The following is a 19,382-nucleotide window of genomic DNA, read 5'->3' as shown; positions in this document are numbered from 1 at the left end:
TACGAGCCTGCTTGTGGAACGGCCAGTCAGGTTTGCAGGCTTATGAGCCTGCTAGTTCGGAACACTTTTGATGATACCCTCTTAACTCTCTTTAATCAAAATTACTTATCGGGTGATTTTGCATTTATTGTGCAGCTGCCTAAGTGATTTCTGTTCTAACACAAAGCCAACGCAGTTTGTTTTGCATCACCTTAGTGTATTAGTGTGTGGCAGCAGCCAAAAAAGCCAACACAATCCTAAGATGCATTAACAGAGAGGGAGCAGTGGTGGTATTCTACTGGTTTGGCCTGGTTCAGCTGAACCGGTAGCTCCAAGGATCATCTGTGAGTGAACTGGTTCGCTCCGATGATCAGCTGCTGGGCCTGCCTGCCCTCTCCAGCTCTATACTGACCTTCATTTCCTGGTTTTGAAGTTCAGCTGCTTCATGCGGCACAGTGGATTGACGCACATCAGCTGTTTAACACACAGGATGAGTGCAGGATTGCAGGAGAAGATCAGTAGCAAATCTGCACGTGCATGAAGCGTGCGAAGTGCATGTATGCACGCAAAGTGCATGCTCACCGAACCGGTCATTACACCGGTTGAATCACATCTCTGAGTCACACCCACCAAGCCACTCTAGGATTCATCTCTATTGTTCCTGTGATGCATTTCCTGTTCCTCTAGTAAAAGGGTTTCTGCACAGTGAGGGCTTATAGTGTGTTCACTTACTCTACATGAAACACAATCACGGCAAAAAGGTCACAAAATCAGGTGTGACTCACTCAACAACCAACCTAGCAATGGAAATTTGGGTCCCAATTCTGTTTGTTCAGTTGAGGACTACCTCTATTTACAAAGATTAATGTCGAATGAACAAAGACATACATTCAAATTCGCAGCTACTAAGATTGTTGGCTGAGCAGGTACAAAAATAGCCAGGGAAATGATTGAAGCCAGGGAAACGTACTCCTTGTCAGTCAACAGGAGTGCTGAATTACCACCAGCCTATCAGATACTTAGGAGCCGAGGGCATGGCAGTACAAGGAAACCACAGCCAATCACCAACCATCAACAAACCAATCAACCAATAGGAAGGCACCACATAAATATGACTCACAGAATAGCCCAAAACACCCATTTCGGTAGAGAGAGAAGTTCTTTGAAGATAGGCTCTAGCACGAGCCCGAACACTCGGTGTCAGCCTTGGAAGCCATATTTTACTTGGAAGCTTCGAGGCTGCCACATTCAGTGCCTGGGAATTTGGGAGGGGGGAATTTCATAGTGAGATAGAAGATTAGACACAACAACATTCTTTCTCAGAAAGTCAAGGACATGCTGCCCTGCACCTGGAGGGGAGTGACTGGGGGAATGTCTCCAACTGGGACAAAGATTTGATTGGGCCATGTGATGGACTGAGTGGTGCAGGGGGATGGATCTTTGATTTTCTTTTGGGAAGGGAAAACCTGGAACTCTCAGATTCGGGTTTTCCCGAGATGTGCCAATATGACAGTTCTAATAAAATGGGACTTTGAGGAAAGGCTTGTTTTGAAGTTTATTGGTTTGGAGTTGTTTAACTGGAACACTGACATCGGAAGAATAAACCTCTGGGTCCTGGTGACTGACTCAGATTGGATCTTGCAAAGAATAATTTGTCTGAGTTAAGGAAGCCTCCATGTACATGCCCCCAAATGCCAAGATCAGAATAATTCTCAAGACGTACATTTCATTCTCTTGCCTTGCTCTTTGTCTTACTTTCCCACGTGCACCCACTCAGTCCGTGGGTTCCATGTCTTTGCTTCTCCTTTTACAAGGAGAAATCTTTGCAACCTCCCAGGCTCATTACAAGGAGGTAGGTTTAAGTAAAGGAAGATGAAATATTTTTTTCCACCATGCTGAAATGGAACAATGCTGGGAAATCATCCTCAGTTTCAACTTTCAAATCTGATCTCCGAGTCGCATGAAGAAGCACTTATTATTCCCTCTACTGAACATACTCACCCATGCTGAAAATCACAGGTCCATAACCTCAACACAAGCGTAGCTATTGTATAGTACAGGATGATATGACAAGGAAAGTACAGAAGCCTTGACAAGCCATTGCCTTCCAACTGCAAAGGAGTTTCGATGAAAGAAATCTGCCTGGTTTTCATTTCCACCTTCCAACATGAATTATATTGTATCCATTACAATCTGTTGACAGTGATTTTTCCCCTTTGCTTGTAAAGTCCTGACATTTCATCTTATGCATGTTACAGAACAAATGTCACTGCAGTTGATGGGTGATTTTTGAGGAAAGATAGGGTAATACACACACACACACACACACACACACACACACACACCTATTTGGCATTTCATTCATTCATTCATAGATGACAGACAGACAGACAGACAGACAGACAGACAAACAGACATTATAGTTAGATGATATAGATAGAAGGTAGACAAATAGATGGATTGATAGATAGATGATAGATGGATAGATGATAGATAGATAGATAGATAGATAGATAGATAGATAGATAGATAGATAGATAGATAGATAGATAGATAGATAGATATGGATGGAGAGAGATGAGGTGGATGCAAGGATAGATAGAGAGAGAGAGACAGAGAGAGAGTAGATGACATACCACTAGTGACAGTAGATAACAGATTCCTGCCCCCCAAAAATAAAATAACAGAATTATATGAGCAAAAACATAAATGAAGCAATTGTGCAATTGTTTCAAGTATTCACACTTCACTGTGTATTCTTAAAATAAATTGACCTAAAATAAATAAAAAAATAAAAATAAAAAGTGAATTCTGACCATTTTCCACACCTATGATGGTTATAGGATCCCCATGATCATGTGATCAAATTTGGATGCTTGGCAATTGACTCATATTTACGACAGTTGCAGTGGACCAGGGTCATGTGATTACCTTTTGACAAGCAAAGTCAATGGGGAAGCCAGAATCACTTAACAACCGTGTTACCAACTTAACAGCTGCAACATTTCACTTAACAACTGTGGCAAGAAAGGTCGTAAAATTGGGTAAAACTCACTTAAACAAATGTCTCACTAAAGCCACAGAAATTTTGGGCTCAGTTGTGGATGTAACTCGAGAACTAACAGCATGTGACCTTCTTTAGAGCACTGCACACCAGAACAACTGGACACAAGAACATTTTTTTCCCAAAAGCCATCACTCTGCTAAACAAATAATTCCCTCAACATTGTCCAACTATTTACAAAGTCTGCACTACCATTACTATTAATCTTCTCATCACTCCTTATCACCCATCCCCTCCCACTTGTGACTGTATGACTGTAATTTTGTCACTTGTATCCTTACAATCTATATTGACTGTTTCCTAGTATGATTTGATTGCTCATTGTACCCTATGACTATTATTAAGTGTTGTACCTGATGATTCTTGACTCTTGACGAATGTATCTTTTCTTTCATGTACACTGAGAGCATTTGCACTGAAGACAAATTCCTTGCGTGTCCAATCACCCTTGGCCAATAAAGAATTCTATTCTATTCTATTTCTATTATTCTTGACATGATCATCAAGCTCACAATGGCATTGTGAGAAACAAGGTAATTCATCTTATTTTTCACTTTGAAGGAGATCACTGCTCACCACAGCTGCATCTGTAAACATCATTCTCCACCGATGCCCCAAATATCCAGATTAAATTTCAGTTCTGTCACAAAGTCTTCTCTCAATTTTGCCGCTGTTAAATCCCACTCCCACAGACACATGTCTGTTTTTAAACAATGTTAAGGCTTCAGCACAAGGACATTTTGTGCTGAAGTCAAAACATGATGTCCCACATGTCCAAATAATTGACTCTCATGCATGCATGCTCCTTTTGGATTGTTGGTGCACGTAAAATGTAAACATTATGCTGGTCAAAATATCTTGGCCAAGTATTCAGGCTGCGTTGATAAATTTGTGAAATCTGTTTATTTATTAAGAAAATTTATAGGGCTGTTCAACTCACTCATGATGACTTCTGGCAGCTTACAGATGTAAACCTCCAAATACGAAACCCAATAAATCCTCACCACTCTTGGTGACAACATTCAAACAACCACTTGATGGGCTTCGTATCATTCTGGGGTCCACAGGCCCGCTGGCAGAACTATATCTTCAGGGACCCAAAGGTGGTTTTTTTTCAAGAGGCAACTGGACTTACTGGTTTTTCTTTGACAACCTTTCGCTTCTCATCCAAGAAGCTGCTTCAATTCTGTAACTTCTTCAGAGCTGAAGAAGCTTCTTGGATGAGAAGCGAAAGGTCTTCAAAGAAAAAACAGAAAGTCCAGTTGCCTCTTGAAAAAAAAGCCCCTTTGGGACAACCATGGCCTGGATGGCTGAGAATCTCCACAGACATATCTTCAGGGTTTTTCAAAAGGGTTTCAAGGAGGGGGATAAAACAGACTGTGGCTATTTCAACCCCAATTATTTACATATTTGACTGTCAATTCCCTGAAGATATTTTAAAACTTAGGAATTACCATTATTCACTGCTAGATAATGGTAAAGCCAGCTAATGGGAAGAAAGGATGATGGTGTGTTCAATTTAGACATCTAGTCCTCCATTTTGATTTATTATAAATTCCATATAAAATTTCAACCTTTGAAACCAGGGGTGGGGAAACTGCAACCCTTGTATGACCCGTGGACTTCAACTTCCAGAATCCCTGAGCCAGCTGGCTGGCTCAGGAATTCTGGGAATTGAAGTCCGCAGGTCATAAAAGGGCCCACCTCTGGTTTAAACAAACATATTTATTCCATGGCTAAGTTGATGTAAGGCAAGTTAGAATGTCTGATATCACATTATATATATAAAAAAACTATTTAGCTCTTTTCCTATTTTATTGCTTCCTTATGCCGTAGGGCACTCCCTTCTTCTCTGCTGTCTCTCATCCCTTTGGTCAGTTACTCCCAATAACTGGACAGTGACCACTTCAATTGTTTGACAGCTCCTGTTCAAATATTGCAAAGAATCCCGGGTCAAAGATACTATAGTTCCAACCCTGAGCCAACTGGTTGCAGGCCTCCTAGCTCTGAACAACACAGGGAAGTAAAATCTGCTAGCTATGATAGCTATCAGGCCCATCATGTTCTAGGCCTATACCATTTCAGACAATAAATTTCCAATGATGGAGCATTTACAACTTCTGGAGGCAAGTCGTTAATTGTTCTAATTGTCAGGAAATTTCTCCTTAGTTCCTAGGTTGCTTCTCTCATTGGTTAGTTTCCACCCATTGCTTCTTGTCCTGCCTTCAGGAGCTTTGAAGAATAGCTTGACTCCCTCTTCTTTGGGGCAGCCCTTGAGATATCAGAATACTGCTATCATGTCAACACTAGTCCTACTTTTCATCCAACTAGACATGCCCAATTCCTGCAACTGTTCTTCATATGTTTTATCCTCCAGTCCCTAATCACCTTTGTTGCTCTTCTCTGCACTCTTTCCAGAGTCTCAACATTTTTCTTATATCGTGGCAACCAAAACTGGATGCAGCATTCCAAGTGTGGACTTAGCAAGGCATTATAAAGTGGTATTAACACTTCACCTGATCTTGATTCTATCCCTCTGTTTGTGCAGCCTAGAACCGTATTGGCTTTTTTGGCAGCTGAGGCACACTGCTGGCTCATATTTAATTGATTGTCCACTAGGACTTTGTGATCCCTCTCACAGTTATTACTACTATACCACATATACTGTACCTGTGCATTTTGTTTTTCTTGCCAAAATGTAGAACCTTACTTTTTTCACCATTGAGTTTCATTTTGTTAGGTTGTAAATCAATTGTAAGTCAATCTGTAATGCAGAATGGTGGACAGACAAAACAGGAAATAATCTAGCAATGACAATGGAATTGTAATACAAGCAACGCCTTGTTCTAAACACTGTGTAATCATGTATATGAAAGAAAAAAAAAGTATTGGTTGCAGGATCCAGATTTGAACATGCTGGGTTATTTAACAGAGCAAAATCCCAAAAGATTCTGTCTTTCTTCAATATGTCCAAAAATCACATATACATCACATTCCTTCAATATCTCTCACTTTCTTTCATGTTATTTAATGATGAAGTGTATGGATTTTGGATGCATAAGGATGAAACTTTGTTTTCTCAGCTTTCAGAGTTCAGAATCCAAAGCAAACTCAGCAAGATATTGTTGAAAACATTCGATCTATGACGAAAACCAGCCCATTAAACCAGAAGTGATTTGGCAATCAGCTGACAAAAATTACTAAGCTCTCCAGATGAGTTGGTACCACACAGGCAAAAACACTGGACTGTAAGATTAAAGCAGAGGCTGAAGGTGAGAATCAAAAAGATACTAATTGGACCCAAAGTTGAGATTCAATGTGATGTAGAAACTAAGAGGTTATAAGAGGGAAACACGTCTATGGCTTTGAGACGAATAAAGATTGAGGCAATCATTTTAGCCAGAAGTTCAAAAAGAGAAAAAATAACAGAGTTGGAAGGGACCTTAGAGGTCTTCTAGTCCAACCCCCTGATCAAAGCAGGAGACCAATTCAGTTAAAGGACTGTCCAATCTCTTCTTCAAAACCTCCAGTGTTGGAGCATTTACAACTTCTGGAGTTAAGTTGTTTCACTGGTTTATTGTTCTAACTGTCAGGAAATTTCTCCTTAGTTCTATGTTATTTCTCTCCTTGATTAGTTTCCATCCGCTGCTTCTTGTCCTGCCTTCAGGTGCTTTGGAGAATAGCTTGACTCCTTCTTCTTTGTGGTGGCCCCTCAGATACAGGAACACTGCTATCACATCTCCCCTAGTCCTTCTTTTCATTAAACTAGACATGCCCAGTTCCAGAAACCGTTCTTTATATGTTTTAGCCTCCAGTCCCCTAATAATCTTCATTGCTCTTCTCTGCACTCTTTCTGGACTCTCAACATCTTATATTGTGGCAACCAAACCTGGATGCCAGAAAGATTATATAATAATAATAATAATAATAATAATAATAATAATAATAATAATAATAATAATAATAATAATAATAATAATTCATTGTCATTGTACGTATATACACAGTATACACGTGCAATGAAATTCACATAACACCCAGGGACCAGACCCAACATCCCCACTCACATGACAATCCCCAAACACACATCTCACCCGCCAAAATCCCCCGCGTCCTAAAAACACACAAGCATCCACACAACAGACCAAGGAATACTGCCCAACAGCTCACTGATGGTGGCCCCTAAGCTGATTCTTAAGTGCAATTATAGCTCTGGGATTAAAAACTGTTCAGAAAGTGTGTGGTCTTTGAAGACTTTGATTCAAAAGCATGAGAGGGTTGTATGAACTTTTTATATGAAAAAATATACAAGCTAACAGCCCAGCAAGACAAATTCCATGACAGAAATTCTCCCACCTTTAGGACTTATTCAAGGAAGAGCCAACACCTATCTAAACCAGGGACGGAAGGAAATCCTCTGGATTCTGAATCCAGCTCAGTGAACTCTACTGCTTGTTATTTATGAACCCTAACAGTGGCGTGTAAAGCTTGTTGATGCAACAGTTCCAATTCTTTCCATGTTTTTAGTTGGAAGCCCCAAAATATTACATGTGACCAAGAAGTATTGAGGACATCAAATGAGCATGAAGTACTTTCTGAACAATTTTCCTCCTTCATTCCTTCCAGTTCAGCAGCCATTTCAACATATCCAGCATGTTTTGATCAAGAAAAAGAATGTTTACAGAACAGAGGGAAAATAACATGTCCAACTAGGCTGAGTGGGAGAGAGAGAAACAAAACTTGCTGATATTTGGAATTGTTGCTTGTCCAGAAACCTGCCATCTGCTGGCAGATCTGGGGATTTTACCATGAACCAAAGTAGATCATGAATGAAGGAAAATAGCAGGTAATCCTCAACAGTTCAAAATTAGTGAGTTAGTCGTTCAAAGTTATGGCACTGAAAAAAGTGACAGGGCCGTTTTTCACAGCTACAACTTCTACAGAATCCCCACGATCATGCAATCAAAATTCAGATGCTTGGCAACTGGTTCATATTTATGACGGTTGCTGTGTCCCAAAATAATGTGATTCCCCTTTTGCGACCTTGTGACAAGCAAAGTCAATGGGGAAGCCAGATTCACTTAACAACCAGGTTACTAAGTCAACAACTGCAGTGATTCACTTAACTGAGGCAAGAAATGTTGTAAAATGGGGCAAGATTCACTTAACAAATGTTTCACTAAAGAACATAAATGTTGGGCTCAATTGTGGTCGTAAGGAGAGAACCAGCCTAGAAGTAAGGAGAAATTCCTTAACAATGAGAACAATCAATCAGTGGATAGGTCTTGCATTCAGAAGTTTTGGTGCTCCATCACTGGAGGATTTTAGGAAGAAACTGGACAGCCACTTATCTGGAATGGTATAAGGTCTCCTGCTTGAGCAAGGGGTTGGAATAGAAGACCTCTAAGGTCCCTTCCAACTCTGTAATTCTGATTCTGCAAGTAGAGGACTACCTGCACTGCATCCATGTCCCAGGATAATGTTGCAGTTATCCAATCTGGATCAGTCAACGGGGACCAGAAGCGACCGACCCAGATTGGTTCCTGCAAAGTAGATCAGACAACAATATATTTTATTTTCCAATCTCCCAGCTCTGAGCTGGATACCAACCAGAAAGCTTTCTAAAGATAATTAATCCATTCCAGGCCTGCATAACTTGATGCAAGCAAGTTTGCCCAATTTTTTTCTTCTTCCATATTCGTCATCAGACGTTGGCGATCATGTGGGCGATCCTATATTTATCAACAACCGCACGATAAAGTGCTGCTGAGTTTTGTCCAAAACAGTCCCTTAGATTTGGAAGACCTGATGTTCTTCTTCTGCCTGGACCTCCTTTGCCTTCAATTTTTCCTTGAAGGATTAGGTGAAGTAGGCTGTATTTTTCCAGGTGTCACATCCCATGTCCGAAATATTCTAACTTTCGCTTTTTAATAGTTTTGAAGATTTCCCTTGGCTTTCCCAGGTGGCTTATCCCCTCCTCATTTCTGATTTTGTCAACCATGATTTAAACATTGTTCGCAAAATTGTCTGCTACAACATCTTGCCTGTCAATGACTTCTTCAGCTTCAATCACAATAATATACGGGCAAACAACCGATACAAACTCAAAGTAAACCGCTTCCAACTCAACTGCAGAAAATACGACTTCAGCAACAGATTGGTCAACGCCTGGAACGCCCTACCCGACTCCAACCCCTCACAGTTGCTACCTCAAACTGTCTACCGTGGACCTCACCCCATTCCTAAGAGGTCCTTAAAGGGGGCGTGCATAAGTGCACCAGTGTGCCTACTGTCCCTGTCTTACTGTCCCCATTTATCTGTATTTACTCCCTTTGTTCCTGTTTATGTTGATACTTACACTTGTTATTTTGTACATATTTGACAAAATAAATAAAATAAAAATAAAAAATCCAACTTATACGTAACTGCCGTCTGTAAATCCCCATTTCAAATGTTTCCAGTCTCTTCCAACTCTCCCCTCTCTAGAGCAAGATAGAAAAGATGGAGCATCTGACAAGCCTGATTTTCAATCTTAGGCTTAGGCCATGGCTGCAGAAGACCTGCAGACGTTAGCCCAATGCTAAGCCACAATAGGGAAGAGAAGGGGGATGATAATCAAATTTGGCATTAAAGTACAGAGATGGTATTCAGCCAGTTCTGACAGGTTCTGGAGAACCGGTAGTGGAAATTTTGAGTAGTTTGAAGAACCGGCAAATACCACCTCTGACTCTCTCTGCCTCCCGAGTCCCAGCTGATTGGCTGGGTCTTCTTTGGTTGCCCTGCCCAGGAGAACGGAACTGGAAAGCAGGTTAGTGGGGTGGGGAGGGAATGGAGATTTTACAGTATCCTTCCCCTGCCACGCCCACCAAGCCACACCATGCCCACCAAGCCACGCCCACAGAACCAGCAGTAAAAAAAAATTGAATACCACCACTGTACAGGTAGTCCTTTACTTACAACCATTTGTTTAGTGATTGGAGAGTTACAATGGCACTGAAAAAAGTGACTTATGACCATTTTTCACCCTTGTATCCTTTGCAGCTTGCCCAAGGTCAAGTGGTCAAAATTCCATCCATCCAATGGTTAAATAATAAAAATGGAAGTTAGAAATAGGGAAACAAAATAAATAAGATATGTTAAAAGAGATAAGTAAATATTATGACTAGTATGTTGAATATCACCATGTTAACACTGTAGAATTAATAAGTGGAATACTACTATGTTAAATATTGCATAATTAATATTAATGTAATGAAGGATGTTGTAATTTTGATTATCAACAAAGATATTTGTACCCAGACAGAACACTGTTCAACTGAAGATGGAATGATTATATTAAAAAAAAAATTAAAAACTTTTTTTAAATCCATCCATCCATCTATCCCTCTCTCTATTCCCTTCAGAGTTAGCAACATTACCCAGAGCACACAAAGGAAGTAAGAAAAAACAAGTCACATAAATAAAATGCACAGAAATTATGATAGTCTGGCTTCAAATTAAGATAATTTTTTTTCTTGCTTTGGTGTAATATTTTCTTCTTGGATAAATTTGATATTTATAGCAGTATAGCAGTAACTCTTTTATAAAAAGAACATGTTCCTAATGTTAAATACATTCTGAAGTTTTTTCTACAAATTAATAGCTGTTATATAGTTTGGGGAAGTTATGATCAGAGTTTGCTTGAAATTAACTTTATCCACCTCCTTCTGACATTCTGTCATCTAATTTTGGCAAGGATATATCTCGAAAACTACCACATTAAAAGAACTGCCTTATTAAAAGAATTGCTCAGAATTGCAGGATGATATCATAGCTACAATGAATTTGGTTAGTGTCTTTAGGAAAGTGATTTATTTTTCACCCAAGTATTTCTAACATTAATTGTTATAGGTGCTATTCAAATGAGGTTTTATAGAGATTGTTTATTTTATCTTGCATTTTTGTTTGGTTCTGTTTATTTTAAAGGCAAGCCATGAAGTCATCTTTCCAAATGCTAAAAACAGTTGGATAATTTAAAACTCTCCCCACAGGGAAACCAGATGAGAACCTTTTGGAAAAGGTTTAAACAAATCCAGTTAAAATAAAAACTGAACAAAAATTAATCCCAAAGGCCCCGTCCAATTCTGTTATGACTCAAAATTAAATTGTTCTATAATAAATTAAGGGGATATTTAGGAAATGCCAAAATTAAGGGTGAGAAATCAGATACTGTTCCCAATGGATAAGGGAATAATTACCGAGGCCCAAGTTATGCCCTTAGAGATCAAATAGTAAAATTCTTTATTTATGTAGCCATTCAAAGGCTGTAGGTAGCACAAACAAGTTGTCTATTTGAAGCAGATTTCTTGTACAGAGAAAAATGGCAGTAGAACGGAAAGATGGTGGAGGAAAAATTCCTCCTTGAGCTTTTAATTTTCTAACTTTTAGGATGGTTTGTTGGTTTAGTTTTGGTGGCGATGGGTGATGTTCTCAAATGATAAAAGTGAGAACTAAATGTGCCAGAAATAAAATGTTTTAATGAAAAGATGAACTGGGATGACAGGATAGCAGCGTTCCAATATCTCAAGGGTTGCCATAAAAGAAGAGGGAGTCAAGCTATTCTCCAAAGCACCTGAGGGCAGGACAAGAAGCAACGGATGGAAACTAATTAAGGAGAGAAGCAACCTAGAACTAAGGAGGAATTTCCGGACAATTAGAACAATTAACCAGAGGAGCAACTTGCCTGCAGAAGTTGTCACCTTGTTCCAACATTGGAGGATTTTTTTTTTGAAGAGACTGCACAGCTACTTGTCTGGAATGGCACAGGGCCTCCTACTTTTACAGGGGGTAGGACTAGAAGACCTCCAAGGTCCCTTCCAACTCTGTTAGCCTGTGTTTTTTCAATGAGACTGGTCTATCAGGGCAACCTGGTCTACTACTCAATTATGGGACGGAGCATACAGCTTCCACTTTCGCCTCCAATCCAGGTAAACATAAATTCAACACTCTGTTATTCTGTTATTTGGCTAAGCTGATTAACATTTTACATCTCAGTTGACCCATAAATAAGCCAACAATTACAGTAAATTTAAAGCACTTTTATCATTTAGCAACTCGCATCCTTATTCAATAGTTATTCTGTTATTAATTTAGTTTTTCATGGGGGAGAGAGGGAGGGAGGGATGGATGGATGGAAGGAAGGAAGGAAGGAAGGAAGGAAGAAAGAAAGAAAGGAAGAAAGGAAATAAATGAACTCCTTGCACAATCTCCAGTCAATTCAGAACTGCCTTAGTCAGGCTGTCCAAAGCAGGCATTTTCCACCTGTTTTTCCACTGTGTGGGTTGGCAGAAAAATAAAACACAAACCTCATCTTCACATCAACAAGTTCTGACTGGCAATGACTCCCCAGGAAAAAGAGCTTGCGATCAAGGTGGGCATGTCAACAAAAATATCAACCAAGTGTGCAGCTGCCTTTAAAAAAAAAAAGAGGGCAAATTTCATGCTTGGAAACACTTGGAAGGGAACTGAAAATAGAACACCTGACATAACAGTGCCCTTTTCCAAATCTTTACAGTGTACCCACACTTGGAATTCTACCTAGAGTTTGCATCAGGGCACCTTAAAGAAGGATTTTTCAGAGCTGGAAATGTTTTTTAAAAGAGCAAGAGAAATGATTAGGGATTGAAAGAGCTTCCTTGGGAGGACAGGTAATAACAGCTGGGTCTTTTTAGTTTGGAGTGAAAGAAGATAGTGGGAGACACGGTGGAAATATATGAAATCTTGCAGGGCAGAGATAATGTGGAGAGAATGACATTTTTCCTCCCCTCTCATGCTGTTAGAATTTAAAGCCGTAATTATCACTGGGTTTAAATGCAGGTAGATCCAAGACCAGCAGAAGGATATAATTTTCACTCAGAACAGGTCTACCCTGTGCCAAATTATTGCCTAAAACTGAGATAAATTATATATCCATCCATCCATCCATCCATCCATCTCACTTTTTATAACCCTGTAATCCCTTAATTCAGGAAAGAATCAAGGAAACTGGATGGAAATGAGTGTTTACCGGCCAGATGCCCTTCCTGACACCACATGGAGTTTACAGCAGATATTTTTTTCCTTGTGCCCCTGGAGAGAAACATCTGCCACTACCTAGATTGAACTCTCAACCTTCTGAGTGGGAGGCAAGCATCTTCACCACTAGGCCACCTCGCACCCCTCTCCCTCTCCTCTCCCTCTCTCTGGGCACTTAGCCAGCTCTTTTTATCTATCTATCTATCTATCATCTCTCTATCTCTATCAATCTATCTATCAATCTATAAATTTGTCTATCTATCATCTATCTATCTATCTATCTATCTATCTATCTATCTATCTATCTATCTATCTATCTATCATCTCTCTATCTCTATCATCTATCTATCATCTATATCAATCTATAAATTTGTCTATCTATCTATCATGTATCTATCTATCTATCTATCTATCTATCTATCTATCTATCTATCTATCTATCTATCTATCTATCTATCTATCTATCTTCTCTCTCCCCCTCTCTCTCTCTCTCTTTCATCTGTCTCTCTTTCTGTCTGTATTGGACAGCAAACAGTTTAAGCCTTAAAACCACAAATATACATAAACAATAAAACACATTAACACATTTATTATTTTTATAAATAACTCAAGATATTGAACATATCTAATACACCTTCCTCCACCTATTCCCCCCTCCCCCCACTTCCCCAAACAACCACCCTGTGAGGAGATGCTGACTGGTCCAAGATCCCCGAGTTGGCTTTCACGGCTAAGGCAAGACAAGAATTCACAGTCTCCTGGTTTCTTGCTTAACCACTACTCAAGACTGGCTCTATCCAAATGAAACAAGAAATAGCAACCAAGAAAAGCACTTCAAAGTAATGCCAAGCCTCCCAGGCTTTACTCGGTTCTTGGTCGTTCCCCTTAAAGAAAAGGCTAGGCCCTCAGAACTTTCCCAGCAGAGTTGAGAGCCATCTGATCTCAAGGGGTAAAATGTTCCAGAAGGTTCCTTCCCAGATCTTGTGAAAAACGATCATGTCACTCTATTTTAGGGCCATTGTAACCTCAAACAGTCACGAATGCACTACAGGTAGACCCTCAACTTACAACCACAATTGAGCCCAAAATTTCTATTGTTAAATGATACATTTGTTAAGTGAATTTTGCCCCATTTTATGACTTTTCTCGCCTTAAATTGAATTGCTGCAGGTGTTAAGTGAATCTGGCTTCCTCACTGACTTTGTCAGAAGGTCACAAAAGGGGATCACACGACCCCGGAACTCTGCAATCGTCATAAATCTGAGTCAATTGCCAAATATCTGAATTTTGATCATGTGGCCATCCCCATATAAGTGTGAAAAATGATCATGCCACTTTTTTCAGTTCCATTGTAACTTTGTACAGTCACTACTATGAAGTTACTAATTATTGTAAGTCGAGGACTACCTGTATACTCATTTACCACCTGTCCTTCTCTAACCTCATTTTCCACCTTTCTTTGTGGAGCCACGAGCTCTGCCTTGCAGGGACAACTTCTGAGGTAATTCTTGATCCGACTTGCTTTGTCTTCCTCTCCAAAACCTCAGAGTTATACATCTCAGTCGGACAATTTCAGGTTTTCTTTTCTCAAACATGGTTCAAGAGAAGGTTCATTTCAGTTCAACTCTGCAAATCAAGAATCAACTGAAATGAACCTGTGTCCTAGCCTACTTTTTCCTTCAGGGAGCATGTTTTTTTTTTTAAAAAAATCATTTTAAAAAGTCAGGAAAGGAAAACAAAATAGCATGGGGTCAGAGGGAGAGAAAGGGCGGAAGAGAGAAGGAGAAAGATTGCAAGGAAAATATTATTTTTTTTAATAAAACTCACAAGCAATCTCCTGGCAAAGGTAAGATATTTGAGCTGCTGAAACACCATTTCTTCTGAAAGCTCCTTGCTACCTCTGCACCTTGAAGCAAGAGTTATTTATACGCATTCCAGCTATTCCCAGGAAATACAAAGTTAAATCACATTTTACACTATGCAGAGAACTAAAATCTAGTATGTGCTTTATATTTCAGGCATAAAAGTTATTTGTTTGAAATTAAATTACAATTAGCCACCTGACTGATATAAACTCTGCATGGAAACCATTCATTTCGGCAATATGTGTTAAATCAAAAGAAAAATAAACATTTTGAAAATGATTTTGTTTCTTCTGCAGCAACTTCCATAAAAAATTGATGAAACATAGAAAATAGCAATGATACGTCAACCCAACCCAATTCACACATTCAATTTCTTTCCCCAGAACAAACAACAATAGTGCAACAGGAATGTGTATGTCTACATTTTCACTGACACAATGCTAAGATGATACTGCTAATCAGTAGTGAACACAGTACACTTTCAACAATAAATATGGACATGGTAAACTGGGAATTAACAATGATTTCCCCAAATAGCAATAGCATTAGCACTACCACTTCACAGTACTTTGCAGCTCTCTCTAAGCAGTTTACAGAGTCAGCCTATTGCCCCCACAATCGGGTCCTCATTTTACCCACCTCGGAAGGAGGGAAGGCTGAGTCAACCTTGAGCCTGGTGAGACTCGAACTGCCAAATTGCAGTTAGCCAGCAGTCAGCAGAAGTAGCCTGTAGTACTACACTCTAACCACTGCATATCAGCAAATATCTGTAAATCGGTTTATTAAATTGAAATGTTTCTCTTCTGGCTATCTGTGTTTGTATTAATCATTTGATGATTAGACCACATATTATTTGGGAATAACTTAAATAAGGTAGATCTTGAATATACTGTATAGTATAATAAATTACCCTCTTAATTTCTGATTGCTTATCACCATTTGTCTCTCTCCTTTCCAACAACACCCCTTCCCCTAATATTTTAAATATTAGAGTATATAGCAAATTCCACTATTTAATAATGTAGGGCTGTTTACCCCCAAAAGAAGTTTATTTTTTAACAGGAACAAAAGAATGCATTTCCTATTAATTCAAATTTTAAAATAAGGCTATTAGATGACAACGCTAGGATTTTAATTCAAATAGAATAGAATAGAATAGAATAGAATAGAATAGAATAGAATAGAATAGATGATTTTATATGATTAACCTGTTTATTTCATTCTAGACTCTTTGTTGAAGAGGCATTTTTAACGCTGTACCTCTTCAACACAAGCTGCAGAACTAGCATTTTTTAAAAAGAGGGTTTTTGTTTTTTTTTAAAAAAAGATAAGTATTTAACCATCTGCTGAGATGATGGGTCAAACAGACAGATTTTTCAAAAGATACCAAATATTCTTGAATTTAAAAAGCATTTTAGAAGGGTGGCCGTTTTCATTCTCTATCTCTGAAAGTAGAACTCACAATTCAGCAGCCATATCTAACACACTGAAAAGGCTACAGAATAGTCTACCCTATGTCAGCGTTCCAGCAAACCTCCATTCCAATTAGTAACTCCGAGACAAGCATAATCTCAAAAGTACCTTTATTAGAATAGCACCTGGTACATCTGTGGAATCTCGAAACTAAAAGTTTCCCCGGACTTCGCACAATGTCCCAAACTACAATCCACCCCCTTTTCTCCCATCATCACATCACAAGGACCAATCACGATCTGTCCCAGTGTAAGATCCTTTTTCTCCGCTGCGCCACACTTAATAACCTTAAACTAAGAAAATAATTTTGCTTTCTTTACTTAGAACTACTCAATTGAAATCACCCCCCCCTCCAAACTTCTCAGGCTATGTGGCAGCGTGGAATATGGCTTCCAAAGCTGACACCCTGGCAGTTTAATGTAGCCATCGCTTATATCAATGATAATATCTATCTCTAACTAGCTAAGTTCAGACTAATCTTTTAATTATAGTTGTAGTTAAGCACACAGGAGATTTGATTTAGATCATGGGTGTCAAACTCAATTTAAGTGAGGGCCACATCAGGGTTATATTTGACGTGTGTGTGTGTGCATGGGCAGCTTGATGTCACTCATCAAGGCTCCATTTTTGTCCGTGACAGCCCGGGTTCCATTTTCGCTGGCAGAGGGTGGCAGGAGGTGGTCGTGGCTGAAAATGAAGCCCAGGCAGCTCACATGCAGCCACTCCAAGAACCATTTTCATTGGCAGAGGGCTACAGGAGGCTGTTGCGGCTGAAAATGGAGCCCGGATGGGCCACACGTGGCTCTCTTGAGCTCCATTTTCACTGGCAGAGGCACCGTGGGCTGGTCCTTTGCTGTTTCCAGGGCGGGCCTGTGGGCCAGATCTAAGCACCCAGTGGGTCAGATCCGGCCCTTGGGCCTTGAGTTTGACACCCCGATTTAGATTATTTCCTAAACATTCAGACAATACCATGGTCATTTTCACTCTTTGATGTATTGACGTACAAATTCATTAATTGGTCAAATGAGCAAATGAAAAGCTAGATGTGATATCAACCAAAGATTCCATTGGCATTTTATTAACTCTTGAGGTTGAAAAAGATGAATTACATCCATCCGCAATTATTCATCGCATTATTCTTTTTAGGATAAGCAATGTAAACTGAAGAAATTAAAGGCCTGAGATAAGAACATATAAAAGACAAACATAAAATTTGGGTACAATCACTGGCACCTTTCACTATGTCTCCCCATATTTTTCTGTCCATGCTAACAATATATCTGTATCTTAACATTGTTTTCATCCATTATATTCTTTCTCTTTAAATTCCTAACATCTGCCTTTCTAAGGACCTCATCAAATCCATCGAAATTAACATTTTACAACCTGTCTTGCCATAGTTGTTAAGTGAATCACTGCAGCTGATTAGTTAGCAAACCGGTTGTTAAGTGAATCTGGCTCCCCCATGGACTCTGCTCATCGGAAGGTCGCAACAGGGGATCACGTGACCCAGTGATGAGATTCAAATTTTTTACTACCAGTTCTGTGGGTGTGACTATGTGGACTAGGTGGCTAGGTGGTCATGTGACTGGGGGAGTCAAAAGTCTTTTTTTTTTCTTTTTTTCTTTTGCAGCACCCCCCGTGCCCCGTTTTTGGCCTACTGGGCTTCAGGGAAGCTTCCTGGGCTCTGAAAAAAGAAGCATTTTGAAGCCTTCCAAGGCTAATCTAAATCTAAATCTAAATCGCGCAGCACAGCTGATCCAACAGCGAGGGATGGGATCAGCTGTGCCGCGCGATTTAGATTAGCTAGAAAGCAAGAAATCCAACAATTTCCTTCTTTCCAGCTAATCTAAATTGTGTGGCACAGCTGATAATCGCCCAGCTGATAGTCGGAAACACCGGTTCAGTTGAACCGCTAGCATTTTTTTTACTACCAGTTTGCCCAAATCGGTAGCATTTTTTTATTACCGGTTTGCGTGAACCGGGGCGAACCGGCAACATTTCATCTCTGACGTGACCTTGGGATACAGCAACGGATGTAAATATGAACCTGTCGCCAAGCATCTGGATTTTAATCAAGTGATGCTGCAAAGATCATAATTGTGAAAAATGGTCACCAATTACTTTTCTCAGTGCTGTTGTAACTTTGAATGGTTTCAGCCCTTTTCCTAACTTAACTTCAGTGATCCACTTAACAGCTGAGGCAAGAAAAGTGGTTAAAATGGGGCAAAACTCACTTAACAACCATCTCGCTTAGCAAAGGAAATGTTGGGCTCGATTGTGGTTGTAAGTCGAGGACTACCTGCATTGTAACGGTTCTCCAGGTATACCTGCTACATCTGCAGCCTTGTTATTTTTCAGGATTGTCAGAGCACATACAAACCCTCCTTTCATCACATTTTTCTTTAATCCTAATATTTATAACATTAGTCTCAGTTCTACTATCCCAATTCTTACCATGAAAATCTCCAAAACACTCCTTCCAGCATTCCCTCAATCCAGTTTCATCCTAAATTCCATCACTGTTATTTTTTACTTCCATTCTCTTTGCCGGAGGCTCCTTTTTTTCCTACTTCCTAACTAAAATTAATCACACCGAGACTAATTATACAATATCTTATATCAACCCGATGGAAATAGGCAATGTTATACTGTACAATCTGAAAACGTCTGATTAGCTTGGTTTTTCAGGTAATTTCTAGCCTGCAAGATTGCCGGATCTATGGTAATATATAAGAAATGAATGCCTATTGTTTTACTCTCACATGTTACTAATAATCCAAGTTGTAATCAGAGGTGGGATTCAGCAGGTTCTGACCAGTTCTGGAGAACTGGTAGCAGAAATTTTGAGTAGTTCGGAGAACCTGCAAATGCCACCTCTGACTGGCCCCGCCCCCATCTATTTTCTGCCTCTGGAGTCCCAGCTGATCGGCTGGGTCTTCTTTCAT

General features: G+C 39.7%; 1 protein-coding gene across 2 annotated transcripts in view; it reads right to left on the bottom strand.

Moving 5' to 3' along the window:
- The window catches only part of CFAP299 (cilia and flagella associated protein 299), a 320,900-nt gene that overhangs the window by 223,683 nt on the left and 77,835 nt on the right, over nt 1–19,382 (bottom strand). The window lies entirely within an intron of this gene.

This window comes from Notechis scutatus, chromosome 4 (genome assembly GCF_049901735.1).
Source record: "Notechis scutatus isolate UNSWTSFEM ecotype Mainland chromosome 4, rNotScu1.2, whole genome shotgun sequence".
Classification (NCBI taxonomy): domain Eukaryota; kingdom Metazoa; phylum Chordata; class Lepidosauria; order Squamata; family Elapidae; genus Notechis; species Notechis scutatus.
Note: the sequence above shows the minus strand (reverse complement) of the source record. Positions and strands in the feature narration are given on the sequence as shown.